Genomic DNA, 25887 nt, shown 5'->3' with positions numbered 1-25887 from the left:
AAAGGTTTTAGTAACAACAGTTGTAATCATTGAGCAGAATCCACACAGGACTCGGTGTCTGATCGGCTTAAATTACAGCACCGAGGTAGTTAATCAACATAGCAATGGAGGGCTTTGGACTCACAGTCCTAAGATACCCATCTTAATTGACCGACTTAAGTAACTGTATCTCCTCTGAGCACAAACTGTCGTTTTTCTAATTGTGATTGCGCATTTCTGACTTTTGTAATGTAAATTTGCATCATGCTGGCTCACCAGCTGAGCACATGATGTGAAGTTTGGATTTGAAATGAGTCATTTGGCTTTAACTGCATTCAGAAATGAAATGGGCGTGTCGATTACCATAGTCTGTAACACCTATAGCACTGTGCAATGTAGTTAAGACGATGTGACGTAAAAAAACTGCTTTTCTCGACATGACCAAGATGTTGGTTACAGGGTTCTTGGAGAGACCCCTTCAATATATAGAGAGCCTACTTATGAAAAAGTGTAAATTGGCAAAGTTGTTTGCAAGGGTTAACACACAAAATGAACCATATCGATTGTTGAGAGATACTCTCGGGCAACAATATTAGCCCAAATGTCTATCGCCACATTCAAGAAGCTCAAAAATAAATATTTAACACAGTGTGCACAAACGAAAAGCGCATATTAGGTATAAGCAACATAAGCACAGGATGTACGTCCTCATCCCCAGAGTCGCATTGATCATTTTCCTGAGATCCGCTCCGCTCTGCAATGACTCCAGGCGACGCCAGATTGGCAAGGCTATTACCTCGAAGCTACGCAGTATTACGGTCATCATTTTCTCGCACAGTTTGATCCCTGTCATTACGATGATTGTGTGTACGGGGAAGGCATCTTTTGAGCAATTCTTCACGCGCTGACACCTCCAGTCATGGATGCATCCACGAGATTCTAAGATTTATGAGGAAGAATTGAAAAAATCTGAGGAAGTTTGTTCATAAGGAGAGAGAGATCAGGCTGAATGGTCTGGTTCAATGTTTTGAGGGTCCACATGGCACACGCTTTGGGTGATCATGGTCTGAACAATGTCAACAAACTACAAATGATATGATTACACTTACCAAATCACAGGCTCTCTTGCACTTGCTGTGGCCAACCACATGTTGGCAGCAACTTTCACCTGAAATGACAGATTAGAATAAATTGAAAATGTAGAAAAAAATATCGACATTTGTGCTCCTTCATCATGATTTCTTGACTCCAACAATAATTCTAAGGTACCAACATCGCAACGCCCCCTATTATCTACAAAATCGCCATTACCATAAATCATGTTTACCGGTCATTCATCACAACACTCCACACTGCTTATGTGCAATAATTACCCAATTTAACAGATCAACACATCATGTTAATAGCCGACTAGCCATTTGTCATTGAGATGTTACAACTGGCTCAACTCATCCACAGTTTATCAATTACCCATTAAACGACCATTAACGTGTAAAACTCAACTTGGCACAGATTATTTACTGCTTAATGACATTTGGCACCACTTCTGACATGCAGCAAGTATCATTGATGTCAGAGAACATGTGAAATTACAACAAAAGGTTAATGGGTGGTATGGTGTCTATAGTCTCTCTCTGTAGCAAAGGTCACGAGTTTTGTCAAGTTCGATATTTTTACAATTGCAGCCTCTGCTGTATGGAGGATCTGTCATACTTGAAATCATACTCCTACAATAAAAATACTACTTTCAGAAACATTCAAACTATGTTTTTGACTGGATGCTCAATATCACTCTCTAACATCAAAGAGCCGGTTCTTGTTAACTGCACTGAAAATGGTCAAGCATGACTAAACCATTGACATGAATCCTCTGTGACACTTGTAAATTGTAGCCACAGGGGTGGAAGTTTTAAAACTTGATGCTGATGTTAATTGACAGCTTTTAATTACATTTTTGATTAGCGATGAAATGAATCACAGACCATAAATGGCCTGTCTCATTTAGAAGCTAATGTATAGAGTAGAAATAATGTGGTCTCTTCCATACGCAAACAAGAGTGAGATGGTCTTCCAACTTCAAATTCACTGACAAAACTTAGAGAAACAGGAATACGAAAAGCAGCACAACGTGAAAGATCTTCATGTTGATCACAAAAACAACTTTTCACCTTTCCCAAACCAAAATGGCCGCCATGATAAATCTGTCGACAATATCACAAATCTGCCGATTCGTGCGTTCGATGAGGCATTCTGCACGCATAGCAGTTTTGGGATGTCTCCTGTTAATTCAATGAGTACAGTCACAGCTGACTCAGATGGCTTGGCTCAAAGCAGCATTTTTTCGTGTTTTTCCGATCTGCTTATGATCTTCAATGGAAATCAATGAAAGCAATGAAAGAACGAATAAAGTGTTTCAATCGAAGCATTCTGGATTCACAACGTACGTCCATTGCTCATCTTCGGGGCGTAATTCAGAACCAAGAAATTGGCTGTATGAAGTCGTAAGATATTTTTTATCAAACGATATTCTGTGCAACGGGAGAATTCAGTTGCTGAATCAAAACTTAAGCCTACTTTTCTTTTGTTACACGGGTTTCAAGGCTTAATTGGTGTTTTGACACACCCATTCCAACTTATTCTCCAGATCAGTGAGAAAAGACTGAAATAGCTTGAAAGCATTCAAGTGCAAGAACATCGGGCCAATAAATCAGCCATGTTGAATAAAGATTCCATCCTCCACGGTATCAATTCCTGCAATCAAAACGTTTCATTGGCCTGCGCTATATAAAACAGTCGGGCGCTAAATGTTTTGAAAACAATCTAAGCTACTTATGTCGAAATCTCCGTGTCAACTAAACAGAAAACATAGGCGGCCAATCAGAACAGTTCAAGCAAAAACGATGAAATTAACCAAAATGCTTTCCTCGCTTTATTTTCCCAATGATTAAATCAGACCACAGACTGCTGTTCTTGTGGTAGTGATTTCAACACCCAAGTCCATTAGTCTCCCAGTTGGAGCTCAGGCCTCATCTGTGCCAATCACATCTCTTCACAGCTTGTTCTCATGAAGCCAACAGTGCCCGCTCTGTTTGCCCAGAGTAACCGTACCCCGCCTTCCTCCGATTCTGGCCGAGTTCCCCGCAATTTCTTGATTGCTAACATTGCCAATGGTTGGGATTCCTTGTTCACGAACTACGAATGCTTTCACAAGAGTTTTTTTCTCTCGTCGCGAACCAGTGTCATTATAAACTGGCTCACTCATGAGACCATATAGATATACCCATGAGAAATCAGGAAACCTAAAATTGCCCTTCCTGTAAGATTTCCACAAAGTCCTCTCCCATCATTTGATTTTGAAAGAAAGAAATTGCCTCTTAGATTTTTGATTTTGAAGGTTTTGTCACAGCATTATCAACTAAATGTTGTTGTCAGCCACCAAATTTCACATTTTTTGGGAGCTTTCAGTATATGTAAAGCCTCAAATGGATTTTTCTGACATAACAACTAATAACTAATATGACAGCTGTATTGTTTAACCACCCAAAAATACCATTTTAACATGTTTAATGAAGTTAAAATAAATTGTTCCATTTAGGAAATCAACCGAATTTATCTTTTTCTGTTCTTGCTGGCCGTGTTACTTTTTTTAGTTAACTACTTTCGCAATTAGAGGGCAGAGCAATTGCACTCCATACACATGCCATGCACCACCCATGTGTCAAAACTAAATAGACCAGAGGGACATCTTGCTATTATTGAATTCCTGGATTAAATTTCTAAAGAAAGACAACTGGTGAAAGTTCCGTCCATTTGAGTCGCCCAAAATATCTGTCAAACACACAGTAAATTTGTCTAACTTGTCCAAATAGACTTTAAGTGCCATGATTGCAGAGCATTGTGGCCGGATAAAGGAGCGTGTTTGATAAATTCATTAATGCCACTGTGACATAAGAATAGCCTGCTAAAGGCGCTAGACATGAGAGTTCAGTGCAGGTTTGCTGCGGGCTGGTTTGATGTCTGATATGGACAGGGGTCAGAGGCAGAGCAGGGAAGCAGCAGTTGCGGCCATGGAGAGCTCGAGGACCAGCTGTAGGAGCGATGCCAAGAGAGAAGTGAATAACCCCAAAGACATGCAATTCACATGTACCCCTTCCCATATCATCCAGTTTGAACTATTGCAGAACCGCACGAAACAAGTCTGACATATTCGAACTAGTTTCAGCCCAACTTTGCCTGAAAGACCTACACCTTCACATATAGTTTACACCAAGTCCAGTTATGACAACAAACTGAGATGAAACCTCTCAAATGAGCATTGGTAACATTCAAAACAAGATTTTCAAAGAAGTCTATTTGTGTCTCTGTGGCCGACAACATGCGGGTGATCAGCTCGCTTCAAAGGTGCACTTTGACACCACAGAAAGAGGCGGGTCTTTTGAAGCATAGAAAATCAAAATGACACACAGGACGGACATATTACGATAAAAAGATCCTCATACAGTATGATACATTTCGCCTGAAGGTTATCAAGCCAATCAAAAAGAACATGAGTTGACCTATTTCTCTTTGAGGAAGCAAATGACAAAGAGATTATTCTTGTGGAAGGTCCATTGAACATATCTGTAAATTCTCTGAGCATATCTGATGCCAAAAGCCTCAGGCAAAAGGAAGGAACTCTACCAAAACCTGAATTTCTGAGGCAAAGTTCCAAGATCAAACTTAAAGTCGACACCTAGTGGTTCACTGACTTGGAACGCAAAGAGAAGATGAGGACACTAACCAGCACTGAATATATGATGAGATGGAGAGATAAGGGCTAACAGCATATTTGGCAGAATATGGAGGATAACTGCCTTTGGTTGTCAACAAAAACACACAGATATGTAATAACGTCACATGTTTCCTTCTGCACTAATGATTACACCTTCATGAGATATGTTATTATGGAGCATGTCAGACTTGAGGCCATGGATGCTGATGTTTGATCAGGATGGTGGATACTATTCTGAGCATCTGGCCAAAGGCAAGACGTCTGAGATTGTTTCTAATATGGCTTCAGTTGACACAACCATTAGGGAGAAGCATGGGATTCGTTACATTAATTTGAGAACACTTTCATACCAGTGAGATAGACTCAACTTCTGCTGCACATCCAAGTTGGCCTCAACCATTTAGTGCACTGATGGCTATAGTTAGGAGAGAAATGCACTAATTTATCCAGTAAACATGAGATGGAATGGACAACCGAACATTTCTACATTCTCGAGACAAGAGAAGGAACAAAGTGGCCAACTGATCCAACCAATCTTAAATCTCGAGGAGAACATCCAAACAGCAACTTGATCACCGTATCTCAACATCTTTCGGTTTCTGGTGTCACCTTTGAACAAACTACCAAGTCAACCCGCCGAGTTCAGGGTGAAGATGAACCCCATAGTGTCTGATAAAACAAAACTAAAACTCCAATAGTCTAGTGTCTTATGTCATTGAAATAGGTGGGCAAAATGGTTATGCTTGTTATTGGCACTGGTCTGCAGCTACTGTCAAACTAATGGGTGTCACGAAGTAAAATTTCGGCCGGATTCGATTGGATCTCATTGGGTTTTTCCTATATTCTCAACCTTGTTGGAGGTTTGATGCACCAGCAACCTTTTCCACGGACGGAATCTGGCTAATCTCAAAAGAAATTAAGCAAAAACGAAACGTATGCCAGCCACTTGATCCTGATCTTTAGCACTTTTCAGTTTCTGGTGACTCCTTGAGCAAGGAGGTGCGTTACCGGAGTTACCCGCTGAGTGCATTTCGGAAACTGACCCCCTACTGAGCCTGATAAAGAACTCAAAACATGGTGATACAGCATGATGGAGGAGTTTAAGGTGTCTATCATACCCATACCCAAAGATGGATAAAAGCAATGTTACTAATGTTTTTGAATCAGCAGACTCAAAGACAATTCTGTAAAACAAATCGCTAAAGATGGTTCCAGTTTGCAAATCAAAGTTGCACTTATGACTTTGAAGCGATGAAAATATGTCTTGAACCGAATCAAAGCCCCCTCAGTTTAGCAAAGTCAGATTTGATGGAGCCATTACAGGTTATTTGTATCGCTAAAAAGAATCTCAAAGAGCTTTGATGTCTTTCAAAGCAATTAAGCCAGAAAGCATTGGCAAACAAATCAAACCATGAGCATGAGAAAAGAGTTCCTCAAACTTGGAGGAAAATTTCTGACAATTATAGGACCGGGAAAAGACTTTGTGGTAAGATTTCCAGACCTGCGATTTCCAGATTGTTTGTTCAACTGGCACAGAACTAAGCCAGTTAAAGATGTCCTCTTTGAAGCCTAATTAAAGCATGTCACCATTGCTGGCGAGGAAAGAACCTCCCTCTAGCTCTGAACCTCTCTAAATAAAGCTCCAGATCAAATACGGCTCACTTTGATGCAATTAATTACATGTTGGAAGCAAGATCAAAGACAACAGGATCATTAACAGTGGATTCCCGCTTTACTCTGGTAAAGTATAAAGTGGTACCAAACAATGTGAGCAGGTGAAACAGGGAAGGTGCACCACCCTAGCAGACCTACCCAACCGAGAATACTGAGGATGTTGACTCGCCATGCACATACAATGTACAGAACTTCATTCCTTTGCAATAAAAAAGCTGTCCTCGCGTCCAACTCGATCTGTATTCACACCCCACTTATGTACAACTCGTAACAAGTCCCTCAAATCTGCCCATGTCAAATATTAAACGACTGCATCAGCAACTGGCAAAGTATCGGGTTGATCACGGAAAAACTAGCAAATGCTACCAGAAACCCTATACCCGGTAAACGAGATGATGTTATTAATTGAAAGAATAATGGCCACGATGCTCAATTGATTCTTATGCTCTCTCGATGGCCAATGAATTATCAAATGAAAGCTGCTTCGCTACACGGCATATAGAGTGTCTTTGTCATTTCACATTTCATCAGAACCATATCCTGTAGATTTCCGGCCGCCAAATCTATAATTGCTCGCCATTTTTAATCTTGTATGTTTCATGGTTTCATCTGCTGCGCCAATGCCAGGTGGATTGCGGCTAATTCTTTAGATAGTATGCCAGAAAATAAGCTAGATGAGATCACTGTGTAATGGACTCAGTAATACACCCAATAGACTTAGGCATTGAAAGAGAGATTGTTGTTTTTTTGCTCTTATGCAAGTGGACGCAGCAAACAGATATGGTAATGCATAAACCTATCACATATTGTCCTAATTCTCCAGCGTTGCAGTTTGGCCAAGGGCAAGTCAAAAAGACTGGTCTATTATCAATTCTTGCTATCACTTCCCCAGTCCTTCCTCATATCGAAGCACTGTCCATAAAAAAGTGCACTTTGAGCTAGCATACATGCATCTACTAGAAACCTCAGTGATACACCATCTAATAACACACATCAATTTCACACCAAAGAAACCCACAAGCCAAGTTCCAAATCACTTATCGTACCATCATACTATCCACTGATCATCCCTCGTTGAAGCCACATTATGGACCATTAGTTGTACAAATGATGAGCGGAGCATCTCGTGTTTATTTTTCATTTGCTCCATATCAACCATTAGCTTTACTATCAGTTGGTTTAAGGGGGAACAGCCTGAATTCAATATACACACATTCACCTGACTGTAGATATACAAGTGCAAATAGAAATGACGAGATGATAGGTTAAAGGAACGTCAGTAACGGTTAGCCGCAGAAGGTCCTAAATGTGAATTTTTGATACTCAGTAAGGGGAGGTTATTGCTATTAGACAATCTCTCTGTCGATTCATGACCCATCAGGGGTTAGTACAGTCCCTACACCTTAAGGGTCCACCCTTTCCAGGAGGGAATGAGACCAAGTGTAGCAAAGACCAGAGACCCTTTTCGGGGAAAGCATGTTTATGAAAGTCCAAGAGTAGAGCCTGAAGCGGCAGAGCAATCACCTAGGAGGCATCTGACCAGGTTCTGAGCTTTCGTGAGAAAACAAGTGATCAGACCATGTTTCAAGCTACAAGACTGTGTAGCTTTTGCAACCTTCAGATTTGAGGAAAGGCACTGAAATACCGCTTGAAATTCATACAATTGAGCATGATAGCAAATGCAAATGTTTCAATTTCTCTACTTTCCCTTTCTCCACTCAAGAGAGCCATGTTCTTTATCGATCTCGTGCTGTCCATTCTTCCATAGTTGCCATGTAAACTTTTGTTTGACGTTGAACTACTCACATCTAACCCTGTACACCATTAAAACCTAATGATTTCTTGTAGTTGTGATGAGGAAGCTCTTCTCAGTTAGGGTCAGCACGATCCTGCGGTTTCTGATAACATTTGGGGTTTGGAAATCGGCAGGTTCAAAATCAAGATGCAAATCAGGATTTGTAACAAGCGTCTTATTTTCCTGTATTTGCTTATCAAAGCATTAGTATCTATCCCTGCAGATGGTAGTCAGATTGAAAAAGCATTTGCCATACACCAAACCAAACTCCTTACAGAACAGGAGTCGTAAACCTTAGTGATAATAATGCACTGGCTTCACGAGAGGATGCTAGAGATTTGAAGCATGGCTGAAGCCCTAGAGACAGTTGGAGAATCCGTTGATGGCTGAACCACCACACTGTTCAGATCAACCAATTAGTAAGAACACCCTTTAATTTTGTACATTTCTGTTCTCTTAGCTTCTCATCGAACTGCAGTATTCCATTAGGAAATGAAACAAAGCTAAAATTAGAAAGCCACATTTTTTCTTATCTGATTATGCGCTTCCCGAGAAGTTCTGACGTCCCAAGGGGGTGTGACCAATGACAGGCATGGCACGAACAACATCACGCCAATTACCAGTTAAATCGCCTCACATCAAAATCTTTGCCGCAAAAGATAGCGCAGGCCATCACAAAATAGAAAAAGATGCCAATTTAATTTTCATCTTCAGTTCACATCAGGTCTTTCATTTTTATATGAGGACAAAAAGTTATATTCTTGGTTAATCAGATTTTGGCTTGAAAGGGCAATTCAAATAGTTCAATGACCTACATCATCAGCCGCAAGAACCTCCTCTGCTGATGCAAGGCTTGTGTGAAGAAAACATCGAAACTGTGGTGTTTTTCAAAGAAATTCCAAAAAACAGATTTTCAAGATCCGTTTACTTGTAAACCAGTTGCGTTGTTTATATTTTGTCTGAACTCACTAAAAGAAACAGTATTAGATTTGTTTTTGTTTTGCTTTTTAGGGTAACACCACACCAGTAGTCTTCCACATTTTACATGCATCCAAGTTGTTATAGCGATAACTCAAGTATATTTTTCTGGTCGTCATTTGCGTGGATATCAATATCGAGTAATCCCACCTCCTCATATTTGAGAATGCAATCGCTTCGGGCTGATTTTGGCGTACAAATATCTTGTTATCGTTCCTGATGGGAGCGACAAACAGCTGGTTATAGAGCCAACGATGAGGTTTCCACAGGAACACAAGTGCTACAAGGTTCTTTCAACCTAAGGTTTGGCTCTCAGTGCCAGGTATACAAGGAGGCACAGGCAGAGTCCAGAGGCCACCTTTCCTATTCGAAATATTTCATGCTCTTTTGTGAAAGTTGTCATGGTGGAGGTGATGCCAAAGGTTTTATCCAAAAAAAAGCCTCCAATTTTCACTTGGCAACCCACCCCTCTCTTTCCTGGTTCCTCCTGATGTTTGCAACAGTAGGTTATTTGATGGAGAAATCAACTGTTTGCCAATCTTTATGAAATACTAGTACTATACTTCACCAACCAGGTCGATGTCCAAAACAACTCTTGTTTGTCTCAGAATAAAGAGAAAACTTCAGCTTTGGTGATTACCAATAATGATTACCATTTCCCGCCTGGTTGAAGCTGTCAGCCCCCCACTGGCACCACCTACCAGTAACATGGGAAGCACACAGTTAGTGGGAAAACTGACCCAAACCATATCAGCCCCTCGCTGAGATGTGAATATAAACTGTCTACACGGAGCTAAAAGGTTGGGGTCAGGGTGCCTGAAGTCGAGTTCTACACATTACACTGGCCCAGTATTGCGAGTCTGTTGTGAGAGCTTGCCTCTATCACTCATTTCAGGAGAGAATCCCACTGTCAACAGCTCGTGGCCACCACCCCTCCCCTGCTGGAAAGGGAGTCACTGTCCTGGAAAGAACGTGGGTTCTTACATGTTGTACTCCTTTTGAGCAGTGATGGAGGAAGCAAGCACTAAGAACCATTGATTTCCCAAAGAAAGTGGGCATCCCAGGTCAAACTCAGGAAAAGGAACCACCTAAACCAATCAGATCCAAACCATCCACTTCACTTCCTATACAAACACAAGCAAAAGAAGCAAATATCTTGCCAAGCATCATAAAAAATCATTCCCCATGATTCTCCACAGTGGTTAATTTCTCCAAGCTTTATTAGCGATTAGTTGCCTGTAGGTGGGGCTTACTCTCGCAGCGAAAAAACATGAAACTGGTAACTTTTAGTAAACATGCACTGTTGGCTTGCTTAAGCCTGGTAATCAAACGATTGGAAGTGCCATTAACTCAATGTATACCAGCCATCTTCTGAGAGAGAAATATTTTGACCGGGAGAGACCAAGTTGGTGCTCTTCATTCTCATTCAGTAACTGTTACTGACAAAAAGGTAATCCCCTGAAATTTCGCTGCAAAACTGAGAACCCAGGATCAACATTTCTATCTTGGTTTTGCCGATCTCATCTGACCAGATATGGATTCTCAACAAATCTCAATCTTAAAACCATGCCTGTTGATTACACGTAACAAGCGCAGACTGACTACACCAGTATGACGACATCTCATACCTCATGATATCCTATTTTAAGCTTCAAAGTGCAACCCGCAGCTACCACAGTCTATATAATCACAGGGAAGAGAGTCAAATCAAATTATTTATCTCTTTCATATTGTGATATGTCTATACTTTTTTCAGAAATATAGAAAACAATGCAACAACATTCATGACATTTTGATATTTAGACCTTTAACTAGCGTTGTGCAGGTTGAAGCAATGGTGTATTCAATTCAGCCTCATAACATACCTTATGACAATTGATAAAGACTAATCTTTACTGTCCAGGAGCCTGAAATAGGCTAAAAGGAGGGTTTCTAGATCAGTTTCGTGATCTGATGTCAGAGAGCAATTAGCTAGGGACTCAGATACTTCATTTTACATTTTTTTCTACAAGAACCATAACCATGTAATGTGCATGCCCAAACATGCCCACATAGTAATACTATGTCCTGCTACAAACTATTATTCCAATACTAATATCAAAACCGAGGTGAATATTTACTCTAGTAAACTTGCCTCCAGCCACAGCGATAATGTACATATAACCCACACGATAGAACACAACATCGTACCGATGGTGTATTATATGCCGAAAATAATTACGATACACGAAAAATTTGATAGAAAGAAATTATTTTGATAAGTGGATGCTTTTGTTTGTGGATTGGGCATACAGAGTGTGATCTTCTCGGTTATTGAAATTCTTAATTGATTTGGGATAATAGGTGGCCTGAATGGCCTTGGGCTCTTTCTATGATATCTCGCAGAGAGGACCATTAACCTGTCTAAAGAAAGCTGGTCGCCAAACACCCACTTACTTGGTGGTATGGAGTTATACAGGGATAGCACAATGGTAGTAGAAATCACTGTCAACACTGAGAAAGGAGAACATCTATTGGTCAAAACAATCAAACCCATCCCAGTTTACCCCAATCATTACAACAGTAGTGAACTAGCTCTTTGAGTAAACTTGTTGATTTCTCTTAGACTAGCCAGATGAGAATCTAAATATATTGGCTCAGCTACATACTATTGCCTTCCAGCCACAAGCAGCGTCACCAAAAACAATTCTGATAAAGTATGTGATGTCAGAAACCACTGCAATATCCTTATTATTTGTGCTTTCTGTGAGATGCTGTAGAACTATATGTACATGTGCGTTAGCACAATGTACACATTCAGAGCCAGCCAGCTGGCATTTCCTTGCAGCCCATCATATAATTCGCAGTCAAAACATTGGAGGCAGAAATGAAGGCACCTGACCTAGCTGTCATCCTCTGAAATCATAATTATCAAAATTTGCCAAAGCAAAGTATAATTGTCAGACGCAGTTGGCAGGCTTTCAAATTCAATTGGTATGGTGGTTCCCATCAGCTGTCAGACTTTGTTCTGGATGAGTAACGAAAGCCCGGTTGTGTAGCTTGCTTCAGTCAATGGAAGGAACAGAGAGCAAGTCGTCAACAGCCTGGAATGGTAGCTTGCTTCAGTCAATGGAAGGAGTAGAGAGCACGTCGTACAGGAACCAGGAACTGTAGCTGCTTGTCACTGGAAGGAGCAGAGAGCAAGTTGTCCAGGAACCTGGAAGAGTAGCTTGCTTCAATCAAAGGAAGGAGTAGAGAGCACGACGTATAGGAACCTGGAACTGTAGCTGCTTGTCACTGGAAGGAGCAGAGAGCAAGTTGTCCAGGAACCTGGAAGAGTAGCTTGCTTCAATCAAAGGAAGGAGTAGAGAGCACGACGTACAGGAACCAGGAACTGTAGCTGCCTGTCACTGGAAGGAGCAGAGAGCAAGTTGTCCAGGAACCTGGAAGAGTAGCTTGCTTCAATCAATGAAGGAGTAGAGAGCACGACGTACAGGAACCAGGAACTGTAGCTGCTTGTCACTGGAAGGAGCAGAGAGCAAGTTGTACAGGAACCTGGAAGAGTAGCTTGCTTCAATCAAAGGAAGGAGTAGAGAGCACGTCATACAGGAACCTGGAACTGTAGCTACTTGTCACTGGAAGGAGTAGAGAGCAAGATGTCCAGGAACCTGGAACTGTAGCTACTTGTCACTGGAAGGAGTAGAGAGCAAGATGTCCAGGAACCTGGAACTGTAGCTACTTGTCACTGGAAGGAACAGAGAGCAAGTTGTCCAGGAACCTGGAAGAGTAGCTTGCTTCAATCAAAGGAAGGAGCAGAGAGCACGTCATACAGGAACATGGAACTGTGGCTACTTGTCACTGGAAGGAGCAGAGAGCAAGTTGTCCAGGAACCTGAAAGTGGAGCTTGATTCAGAAAAAAGTGAAAAAAATGTTTGGACAAAAATTAAGTAAGGTCTACCCCTGAGAGTGTTTGGAAGTGTTTTACCTGTCTTCTTGGGTGAATCAGACATGTCAGACTTGAAATTCCACCTGCGTGGCAAGTAAGGCCTATTAACAATAAACAAACAACTTGGCCTCTACCCAAATGAAATGAAGAAATTCAATGTTTTTTAGACACATGTACCTAGTAATTCGCTCTCCCATAATGAGAAAAGGCTTTTAGTCGATGACAGTGCAAGCCAGGTGCCCTTGAACATAATCACCAATCAGTCCCGTGTTTCTCTTCTACAAATTTCTCTCAAATATCAAAGATTTTACAAACCAGGCCTTCACTTCCCATCTTTGACGTAGATTTGTGACTCCCTCTAAAGTGCCCTTACCCCAAACTGCAAATGACTTAGTTATGTCATTGTCACAATTACTCACAAAAATCATTTTCCAAATGTCAGGTCCGTGAGAAGTTAGAGTTCCCCTTTCTTTTCATTACTTTGTGGCTTGTACAGAGGAAGCTGGTCAGCTCCTCTTACAACTGTTATTTCCTCCTGCACTGAGGCCAGATCAAACTTCATGAGAACATGTACAACCATGTCTCCGCCAATTTCCAAAGAAATCTTCATGGTTTGTTGGTCTACCTGAGTGTTTACTACACAATTATTTGCTGTTGAAGATTGTGTGATGGAGAATGCAGGGAGGAGGAGGTCTCACCACCGTGATGTACTTTACTCAGTTGGTATAAATTGCTCAGGGTTTGGAGTGCATTTTGGAAATGGTCTTAGATCAGAAACATCTTGCTTCACCAACACCAAAACCAACCTTGTATGCCAAAATGATTGGCCTTCTGCACCATCACTGAAGCTCAGTTGTTAGACACAACCACTTTGATTGCGTTATTCCCCACGTGCCCTTTCCTTAATGCAAGATGCAAGTGTTGGCTTCTCAGTTGGTCCCCATGTCAGACCCTCCAATCAGAATTCTGATAAAAAAGACCTGTAAGGTTTTCTAGAAAAAATGACAGGTGAAATTATCGGTGACAAGTGCTGTCAATTTGTTTGTATTCTCCGAAACTCCTACACTAACACTTTACCAATGCTGTTGACACCCAGCAAAAAACATTAAGATCGATTGTCTCAACATGCAACCATCAATCTTACACAAAGTAATCATCTTTGATGGAAGTTGTCTATTCCTTTGCATGTGCCATTTAAAGATGTACACTGACTACATCAGACAGACATCGCTTGATGGAGCGGTTCACAGGTAGATTTAAACATCAACCATTACCCCAACACTTCCTACAGCCATTTCAACACCACATAAAACAAGCATGCCAAAACATTCAATAGTCAAATGATCATGATCGCAAACACAAGGTTAGGGAGAGTAGTTGGTTTGGATGCCTTAATTGATGTTCAATTCTTTTGTAATAGAAGCAGCAGCAGAACATACACGTACAAGTAGGTCCAATAATTTCCATTTTTCCGGTTTTTGATGTGGTGCTAGGCTGCCAACATAATCATCATATGTCAAGTCATAGCATGTCATACCAGCAAACAGTTTAAAAGTTTAATATTCCACATTTATGAAGACAAAAGTTACCGAGCTGGGTTGCTCAATTCCTTTTAACAACTCCTTGCCCAAATGTAACATCTGCACTGTAACTCTGGATCCTCTCTTGGTCTCTGTTCATGCTGCAAAGACAGGATGTGAAACACAAACAACACGAAAACAGGTAAACCATGAACAACCGGTTTGGATAGCTAACACAACACCAATCATGGAGACATACCTTGTCCCAGGTAGGACAAGGTTGTAACAACCAACACCAGGGCTAGTCACATCCCTGCAGACAAACGTCACACCCATGAAGGACAAATGTCACATCCACAAAAGACAAAGTCACAACCAAGATGGATAATGTCACATCCACAAAAGACAATGTCACACCCATGAAGGACATTTGTCACATCCACAAAAGACAATGTCACAACCAAGATGGACAAATGTCACATCCACAAAAGACAATGTCACAACCAAGATGGACAAATGTCACATCCACAAAAGACAATGTCACAACCAAGATGGACAAATGCCAAATCCACAACATACAATGTCACAACCAAGATGGACAAATGCCACATCCAGGAAGACAATGTCACATCCAAGAAGGACGAATGTAACATCCATGGTGGACAATTGACAGACAGGGTAAGGACGCATATAGTCTAGTCTAAAAGGTGCCAATTAACTGGTAGTTAGTGCTGTCAGGTATGATCGCTTCCTACAGGCAGCGACTTGGTTGGCCTAGCCTTCAGCTGTCATCACATACTCCATTTGATTACTCACTTTGGCACATGGTTTTCCTTTGCAGATTCACCTTCTGCTCATGTACTTCTACACCTTATTCAATGCACTGAAGAACGTGCATTCAAACATTGATTTCTGCGCTTAAGAGGAGAAGCGTTCCAAAAATGAATAGCTTTGAATCGGCAGACCATAAATCCTGCATCAAATCCGAGTGTGCGTCAGTCTGACATGGACTAAAATGTTATCCTTGTTTGAAAGTTTGAGAGAAGGAATAACTTCTGGGACATATATCATCGACACTATTTCCATGTTCAAGTGTCGGGGTAGGGGTAGAAAGACCTGCAGTCTATTGTTCAAAGGAACAGGGTCAATTTCAAATTGCTGAGCCAAATGGCATAAAAGTTACAAATGACGCGCCTAAGATCACTCTTAAGTTTCATTTTTATGGCAAAACCCATTTTAACATTGATGGGGAATGCATTGCCATTGAGCATTCTCAAAAAAAACAGAAGTAGTTTGAATTAACAGCTTGGGCTACTGGGAAAAGGCTTTCATTCTCAAGAGATTGGCTTTCAACTGCTAAACTTCTTACACCCGGACTTGTCGTGTCACAACCGTTATGTTTAGTGAAGGTGAAAAAACTATACCGCAACTAGATGAAAACTACCCCCTAAAGGGCTGTTTCCTTGAGAATGTTGCAAGTAAACACGATAACGGCAAAGCATCAACCCACTATTCCAGATCCCTAATGCCGGTCATAACCGAGTGATAGCTAGAATCGTACAACCTAATCGGACCATCTCCGTGTCCATTGGTTATAGAATCCCCCATGATCCTCGTATAATAAACCAGCGCAAACGATTTTGTGTCCATCGAGATCACATCACGTGATGTTGATACGGAATGTTCACAATTGAAATCTTGCCTGCTGTGTGGAAATTGCTCAAGTCATTTTTTTTGTGTGCTTAATGTGTTGCATGGATTTTTTTATGAATTACTCTGGACTCATGTTTTGTTGGATATGATATCATTGAATCATTGGAGAGCTTTTTTGAGAGTAAACCCAGTACCTAAGCTATATGTCTTTGATTCAAGCTGTCACATTCATGTATATCTCATCTAAAATCAGAAATCAGCTCGAATAAAATTCATCAAGTCATTTTTCATCATCGATCTATTCTGGTGAATTAATGAATAACAGTAGTATTCTGCCGACTACAGTCACAATATGACCTTCTACTAATGTATTCATTAATTATAAAACTGCATGCCTCAGTTACATATCCTGTCTGATCAAGCAAAAATCGCCTGAGCAGTTCACTGGGGGAAAACGGCTTTGCCATGCAATGGTTCTGTGTCCCCGCACAATCGCTGTATTTAATAGGCAAAAAATTTGCGTATGCCATTGAATGACATGGAAAGCATTGGATTGACAGTTTTTGAAATTACGCCATTCCTTGGGGACTTCACGAAAGCCGACTATAGAGATTGTGTGTGCACAATAGTCTTTTTCAATAGCTTGGAATGGCATTTGATGATAGCAAAGAACATCGGAATAAGCCACTAGAAATCTAACTGATGGAGATGTGTGGATGTTGTTTTGTGTGTTTACGAGGAAGATGACAATGACATCGACATGTCCACACTAGATGTTTGTACATGTAACGTTTTCTGCCTCTAAGAAGGGATGAAATATCATGATATGGAATACAGAGACTGAGCTAAACTTGATATCTGCTTTTTTGTGAAAGAGTTCACTAATTACTATATACATGAAGTGAAATCACAAACATACCAGTCATCACAACCTACTTGTCGACAGGATATCTCAATAAACAGATGAATCTAAAGAATTTCACAGCAAATGTCAAAGCATATCCGTAATTTTCTAGATATGACATTTGACAGAATTATGTCTTTACAAAATGACATTGAATGGGTTCTTATTATCATCTTCAACCCTGAATATGTTCACTTGACAGTTAACACATTTTATGACAGACATTAACTGTGGTATTTCTCTCCCCTGGGGCTTGAAGTGACCAACAGAACCTGTTATGCAAAAGGGGTAATCATTTTTATTTGAAACCTCTTTATCACGGCCAACCTTCAATATAGCCACCCAAGGACAAATCAAAACTGTCTTGTAATTGTATGTGAAAGAGCCCAGTGTCCAAGGTTGATAAAATATTGAAAATTGGTATTTTGTAGACAATAGGATGGTCGTCTTGACAAAGGTGTCGGAAATGTAAGGTTTATATTTTTCATTTAAGAATCCCTATTCAACTGCAGAATGTAAACTTGTAGAATCCTAACAAAGGTTCATACATGCTCCTACCAAACCTTAAAATTAGGCTGTAAAAGCTTTCACATCACAGAGGACATCAAAGCTGCATTGTAAATGTTCGACAACCATGCTCCTCCCACGGAATTATCAGTGATATAAAATGGCCAGTGAATTTTAACTGTGCTCATAGTTAGGATATGCTTGGTTGAATCTAACAGAGGATGAACGGAATAATGAATAGTCCATGATAAGTCCATTTCGCCATTTAACTAGTGGTTTCCAATAACTTTAATTTGACCCCTCAAGCCATCATATGCGATGACCTTTTACAAAATATGCACATGGATGACTTTGGCAGAAATTATGAAGTTCTTTCACCCTCATTTTAAGATGCCCAAGGCTATTTGCAAGGAAACCCTGGATTTTAACAAAAGGTCTCAAAGATAACTGTCTGTTTGGACAAATTTGATTACTGCCGATGACATGTTTTGAACAATACTTGAAGGACGATCAAACACGTATAATTCGGTGTTTGCAGTTCAAGAAATGTTTCAATTGAGAGATGTCTTCCTGAGATATTTTTCCAGCTTACCTAAATATGGACACACTAATCTGAAGGAGGAGGATCAGGCTGGTGTCACGGAGATGTACGATATGACTAAGACAAGAAGAAATGCTTTGCGTGATCGGCATTTCAACAGAATTCTATTGTTACTGCATATGGATAAATGATAATCCATAGTCAAGCATATTCTCCATATTTCTACCATAGCAGTACCCATGCACCCCTCAGGCAAGACTATCTGTCATATTCATACAGCACAATTGTCATTCTTGACAAATACTTTCCATATCTCAAACATTCCTGATTCTTCATATTTCCTCCATAAGACGATCTCCCTTCCGGCAGTCACTCAGCAATTGTCCCCTTCTTGATCCAACTACTAAACAGATCCTGGAAATCTGGATTAACCCAACTGAACAAAGGGCGAAGATCCTTCCTCACAATAACAAGGATCTTACCCTGAGCTAAAACGCACTCACATGGCCGCCTAAATAAATATTTTACATTTCTCAGAATTATGATTATTCTGCAAGGTGGGTGTTAAATATTCTATGCTTTTTTGATACGCACAGTTAACATTTACCTAGGCCTATTTATTATTCAATATGTTGCCTCTTCTTGGTTAAATATGTGGTCTCTCGTTTCAACTGACCGAGACTTTTATTCAATTCATCTATTTTCATATTTTCCTGGCTGAAAAATGATACAAGGAACCTTTCCTGGACATGAGTGGGCAGACTGGGCAGCTAAAGTAAATGAGGGCGAGTCTTTGCCCCAGGACAAGGACAAAGCAAAAAAAACATCTAATATGTTATCCAGTGCCACAGGATTCTGCACAAAGTGACAACATCAAGAGACGGAGAAGAATAACTGACCGATCCATTTCTTAAAGCGACTGTCATTCTGCGAAAGTGACGAAAAGATTCCATGAAGTGAAAGGAGATAAGAGAAGGATATGATGATGATTTTGAGAAGAACAAACATCGTCCATCAACTTCTCCACAGAAATTTTGAATCCAATGAATATTTTTCTCAAACGGTCACTTCCAGTAAGAAGCCATCATTGATCTCTCCATAGCTTTTTGATGTACATATCCTGCCGAAGTCACCGATATTGGAATCGTAGGAGTCATATCCGAAAGGTGTTAAAAGATCTTCACAGTGTCAGGTTATTACGTCATATTGTTACATAAGAATGTGACAAAACTATGCCTCCCAAAATGCCAAGTGCACTGACCGAAATATTCTTGAAAAGAATCCCACAGTTATGTCTTAGACAAACATGGAGTCTCTCTTGTAAGCATCTGGCCCGCCCCCAGCAAAAAGACAATTGTGCATCACCGCCTCGGGCGAACACATGACAATCTTGCCGATTTTATACTTAGGGATGAACACTACTCTAAGATAATGAAGGAGTCTTGCCTTACACCCCGCGGCTATACTCATCACAGCCAGTGGCAGAAGCCCCAGGGCAAATTATGACTTACGTGACAGACCGCTTCACTTCACGAGAATTTGGACCCAGTTTTCCGAAATCGGAGCTCTGGAGGACAAAGATTTTGGCAGTGTTAGCCGTGTTAGGAAGAGCAAACAGATGGTCCCGGGGGCGATGCTAGCAATTTAGCCGTAAGGTAATCTATTGCTAATGGCTTGATACAATAGGAAGCCCAGAAATGAAATGATCGGAAATAAGCAAAAAAAGATTTCATGAAAATCTATGAGATTTTGAAACTTTACCCGTGTTTCTTCAATGTAAAAAGAGATAAAATCCCTTTCACTTAATTTTCTGTAAGATTTGCCTCCCAGCTATGAATTTTGCTGATTTTATGCCTCAGGCAGAAATACAAGATCTCTTGGTGAAAATAATTAGATTTTGGATTGGGCTCAAATTTGAAATTGACAATTGACCAGCTGAACTTTCCAACACCTGCCAGTTTTGAAATCCTTCCGAGAAAAATCTAACTTGAAAATGAATTTAAAGTCAAAATTATGCCTTTTATGTAACAATACCATCGACTACCAAAACTGCAGAATTTGGGGTAAATTTTGTTGATGGCGAATGACAATCTTTGACCACAACTACCGTAGATGTTACTTTGATTTTGTCCCTCCTGGTGTACCGTTATTTTTGACCAGATAGGACAACATAAAGGACACATCCTGGTTCTGGCATGGGTATGCTCTTGACACATATCACCATGCACATTGATATTGATGTTTTGTTATCTCTTTTCCATCTTGAGACAGTGGAGATTGTTATTTTGCCCAGGGGGAGAGTTATTCATACAGATATTTTGGGTCATATCCACAAACATAAGGCTGTGATAATAAAGTGACCATCCATGGTTTGCAGATCGAAAATGTCATCTTGAAGATAGAACCATCAGACATCATGGTGTTGCCAACCCACAGTCTATCAAAACTAAGCATGTTGAAAGGCACTGAAAGACCATATGCATCGAGCTTGAAAAGAAATAATCAGAAATGGTCTCAGATATAGGTAAAACTAAGAGTACATTCAACACATTCCTTGAGAAAGTTCATTGCCCATTTGCCATTAGATTTACAAGGTGTTTGTAACCTAAGTTCCAACAATCGCAAATTGGCTTTCACCTAAACAATATGATATTAATTGGTCTAAATAATTCAAACAAGAACTGATAAAATCCTGATTTATGGAATAGTTTCTGAACAGGAGTAGGGGTGGCTGTAAACAAAATGCCTAAAAGGGTGAGAAGTTATCAAGCCATCAAGCAATTATTCCCCAATCATTTTGCAAAACCTTCACCAATTAACAAACACCAATACATTATCAAGAAAATAAAATGAGAATTTTCTCATTTCCCAGATACTGATGGTTCATTTTCTAAAGAAGTTCAACTGAACACTGGGTTATGTGATATTTGAATATTTATACATCTTGACCCCACCCCCCAAAGTCTATGCTCCAATTACTGAAATATTTTAATGATACGAACCGCAGGGAAACTGGATGTTTATACAGAAAATGGAACATAATGGTTGAAGGTGAGAAATACATTTTTTCTTTGAATTGAAATAACCAGAAAATATTTGATATCAGAAATCAGAGGCAGGTCAAGATGGATCCTTCAGGGTTACAGAAGTACCAGATCAAAATCTGAGTAAAACTTGAAATCATATTTTACATCATTACTTGCCAATTAGTTACAAATTTGAGTAAAACTTGAACCCATATTTACATGATTAATTGCCAATTAGTGAGAAACAATAGTTATTCGGCATGACTTTGGTCGGTGACAGATCTGAACTCCAATAAACAATCTGAAACAAAGTAACCATCATGATTATTAAATCTCCCAGGTTGGAGTTAATTACATTGACAAGAAATTTTACTTGGACCTTTAGGCTATCTAAATTTGATAACAGTAATGCAATTAGTGTCAGCAGTAGCTAAGTTTATTTCAAGACATGTAATGGTATAAAACTTCTATTACCGATTACGTCCACATTTGAAACAGCTTCAGCCACAGCTTGCCTTAGAAGAAGTTTCTTGTGTAGACTGAGCATCAAATACTGAGAAGAAGACAACAAGAATCCAAACATGAAAGTGCGACAGAAACAAGATCGACACACCACTCCAACATGAAGCAGACATGATGACAAATCAAGGGAAATTTCGCTCTTAGTTGTCGAGCGCTGCTGATGAATTAATCGGACAAATTGACAACCTCCAATATCGGAGGCACTTGTCAATTGCCTCTCAACAATGTCTGAATGACGAACAAGAGTTCATTTCATTTGATAAGACTGGAAAACGTGCATGTAGATGGTATAGTACACTTTTGGATCTGTGCTAAAATAGACTGGATCCTTCTTGGGCCAATTTGTTATATTCCTCATTACCAACAAAAAAACTCAGGTGGGTGTGGGTTACTGCTTTTTTGCACAAACCCCTTCAAATGTCAACTGACTTCTCTTTTTGCAATCTGGAGACCTCAATGACACAAACCCGAGGCGATGTTGCTCACGCCAGCTCCAGCACTCCACAAATGACCATCAAATATTACACCAAACTATTGCTTGGATGATCTGGCCAGCCTATTTGTTGATATTGGAAATCGAGACTCTGGCCTACAGGTCAATGAGAGTTATTCCCATAACAACATTTACACACTTCTTTTGCAAGCAGGCGAAGGGTGATTTCCAGATAATTGTATCGTTCCTAATGGCTTCGTTATATAGTTTCTCATGATAATGAACCTCGGTAGGAAGGCAGGTTCTGCTAGGAATCAAGGCGTAGATGTAATCAGCTGCCAATATCCTTTTCTGCAACAGTGATATGACGGTCTGTCTTCTCACCCTCCTTTCCTCCTCTCTTCAACTTTTCTTTGTGTTAGCTCTTCTGAGTGACTCTCAATGGCTGATATCACTTTTTCAACCAAACCCATCCAACTCTTGGTTAACAGCAATCGAGAAGTAAATGCCAATCAAAAAGCCTTTTTATGATTGACAGCTCGACCTTATCATGTCTGAGAGGCACTTTACAGAAGTCAACTAAACTGAACGATATCTCATGAATTTGGCAGGTTAGGATTCTGGCAAATGTCAAGCTGATCTTTTACACTCAGCTCCACCTTTTGACAGAAAAAAGCTTCAAGAATGGTGCTTATGATAATCATAATCAACATGGTTGAAGGTCAAGATGGAAGTTGTCAGTTTAAAACCAATTGGTGGATGATGTTGTAATCTTACAAATTAGATAAAACTCAGTACTGATATGAGTGAAGCAGTTCTTGGGCCAACTGTAGAAAAAATACTCATAAAACTACAAACTGATATATCCAAGATAGTGTAACGAAATCAGTAAAAAATGTGTTTCTGCTCCATCAGTTCGGTTCGAGTCAAATGTTTTCATTGAAGCAAGAGATAAATCATATAGGGTTTCGGCCTTTGTAGGAGATAACAGGGAGATTGGTCGCTAGCGAACATCCCACTGGATATTTCTCCAGAGATTGAACAGCAGATTGTCTACTTAATCGTAGCATCTCGCTAGCATAGCGATTTTGGGGAAGCCAGTTTAGCGTGATCAAGGCAGGAATGGATCGGCTGTGGCTATTTCTAGTATCATTGTTAATACTCATCAACAGTACGACAGGTTTCAACTTCGTAATGGTACAAACTGGTATCACAAAAGGATTTTTGCTGAAAAAGAATATCTTATCAAGTTTTGGCTCAAAACCAACACCTCTATGCTTTACACATATAACCCTTCTAACATTTGCCTAAGAACACTCCAGCAAAAGCTTCAAGCATACAATCACTATGGAAGTCTCCATGCACTCTTCTTTGGCACTATTCGAAATCGATAAACCTTATTTAATTTAACTGCATCAGAGACCTTTTCCTACCCTTTCGCCTTTAAAGCTTTACCAGTCCATCAATAGTTCCAATAGTTAGAAACCTGATTGAAACTGCATGGGGAACCTTTCCTTACCTCCAAAGGTACAACCAGTCTGTCAATAGTACGTCATTGGTTTCTCAAACAAAATCATGCATTAAAATAGATGGCTCCCGAGGATATTGTGCTCGATCGACTCAGCATACCCCCACAACACTGCGCCTGATTGACTCAGCCCCCACATCCCCAACCGCTGTCAACAGCTGATTAGACATTACTTAATTTGGAATTAGGGTAATCGAACACAAGTAAGGAAGGGAATGCCTAATCTGCTGTCATTGATGGAAAGAGATGAGGTCAATACTGACACCATACTACAGTAGAACCCCGGTCGGCGACCAACCCGACTTCAAACCGACTCTGAAGGATGACTTTGAAAAATTTTCAGAATTTTGAACGAACCCTAACCCTAACCCTCTCTGCCTCTTCCCTTGACTGAAAATCAAGCAAATGTTAGTGTTTGTCTTCTTCTGTCCTTTTTCTTAGACGATTGTGATACAGCATGGTAGCAAGCTTTGAACTCACTTCACAGCTTGACCAACACTGTCTCTCTAACCTACTCCAGCAAGACATCCATTTCACCCCATACCAGTAACCGCAAAAGGGTTGGAGCTAATATAATAATCAAATTGCCATGAGTTGATCTGATGAAGAACATCAAACGGCCCACCTCATTTGCCCCGGGCAAACGGTCAGTTGATACTAATGGTAAAGCAAAGGTGACGAAGATCAATCGCGCACGAGGAAAATGGTACAGCACGGTCATGTGAATGGTGGACCTTCGAGGCAGAGGTGGAAAGATCAATCGTACATGAGACAAGGGAGAGCAGTCAGCATTATCCATGTGAATGACTGTTGATAGGTCCAGAGGCCATTAATCAGTGTTAAGTGGATATGAAGATTGGCTACCACTGGGCTGTGCTTATTGGCAAGGTTGAGAAAGAGTTGCACAGCAATGGTAAGGTGTCATAGTGGTGGAAGCTCTAGTCACCTTGAAGCAGTATTCCCTTTGCTTCATGGCTGTCAAAATCCTGCATGGTTTATACCTGACTTATCAAGGGCTGTTCAACTATTGTCTTTCTAAGAACACAAACAAGTTGATTTCTGCCTTCGAAAACTGATTTGAAGACCACTCAGAGAACTGGCTGTATCGTACAGAGCTATGTCTTCTTGATCAATCCCAATCCACCTCTGACAGGGACGAATGCCCTTTGTATGCTGGACCACAGAGATAACTCCAAGCATCGGGGCATTCTTTAGACGACTCGAAAAGAAGCACCATCACTAATGAACCCAGCCAGTCAGGCACCAGAAGGATCTTTCCATCATTACTGTCGATGGCTTCCTCTTTTTTCATCAGTGGAGGTATTTTTCTGTCGTCCACAGGCAGGCTAATCACCGTGTCTTACGCGATATCATATTTTTCGTCTTATCAAGCTTGACCAGCCGCTGGAAGGAGTTGGATGGCACAGGCGTGCAAGATGATCGGGCAAGATGTCCACTTCAGCTTCACCAGTTGCTTGTTTAGGCTTGCAAGACAAGGGATGTCCACCTTATTTTTCAATCCAACCCCATTTGGTCGCTTTGATAACTCCAATCATTGAGACACTCTAAGACTCAAAAAGAAGCCAGTCAGTTAGGCACCAGAAGGATCTTTCCATCATTACCGTCGATGGCTTTCTCTTTTTCTGATCAGCAGAGGTATTTCTGTCACTCACGGTCAACTAGCTATAATCACTCTTACGTGATATTTTTCTTCTTATCAAGCCTGACCATACGTTGGCGAGGGATGTGAAATGGGTACAAGAACAAGATGACCAACCTGGCTTAACCAGCTGCTAGTTGATAATGAATGTATTGGCTACTGATTCAGGGATAGGTGTTGTTCTGTCACATAAACACTTGAAAGAAACACTCAACAACAGAAATGAAATACATGTAAAATTTATTCTGTGAGTGCAACATTTTAAAAGGGTTTTCTGCAGGCAACCGCCCAGAGTTCCAGACTTCGCCAACAACAATCTTTGAGGGCCTGATATATATCATTCTTCCACTGCATTGGCTCCATTTGGCTGGCAGTTGTGTACCATATTCATATTGTGCCAACTGAAAGCTGCTCCAACACATCATTTATGATAGAGTCAATAACGCAGAAAAAAGCAACGGCGAAAAAATG

General features: G+C 40.4%; 1 protein-coding gene across 1 annotated transcript in view; it reads right to left on the bottom strand.

The window, feature by feature from the left end:
- LOC135491400 (reversion-inducing cysteine-rich protein with Kazal motifs-like) overlaps positions 1–19515 on the bottom strand; it is a 44806-nt gene extending 25291 nt beyond the window's left edge. Inside the window, exons 1-3 of the mRNA XM_064777244.1 lie at positions 19509–19515; positions 19147–19174; positions 1089–1147 (exon numbers count right to left, since the gene is read on the bottom strand). The gene's annotated coding sequence lies outside the window, so the exon portion shown is untranslated. The remainder of the gene's footprint in view (positions 1–1088; positions 1148–19146; positions 19175–19508) is intronic.
- Positions 19516–25887: the final 6372 nt, after the last annotated feature.

Source organism: Lineus longissimus, chromosome 7 (assembly GCF_910592395.1).
Source record: "Lineus longissimus chromosome 7, tnLinLong1.2, whole genome shotgun sequence".
NCBI lineage: Eukaryota > Metazoa > Nemertea > Pilidiophora > Heteronemertea > Lineidae > Lineus > Lineus longissimus.
The sequence above is the reverse complement of the archived record's forward strand: the minus strand, read 5'-3'. Positions and strand labels throughout refer to the sequence as shown.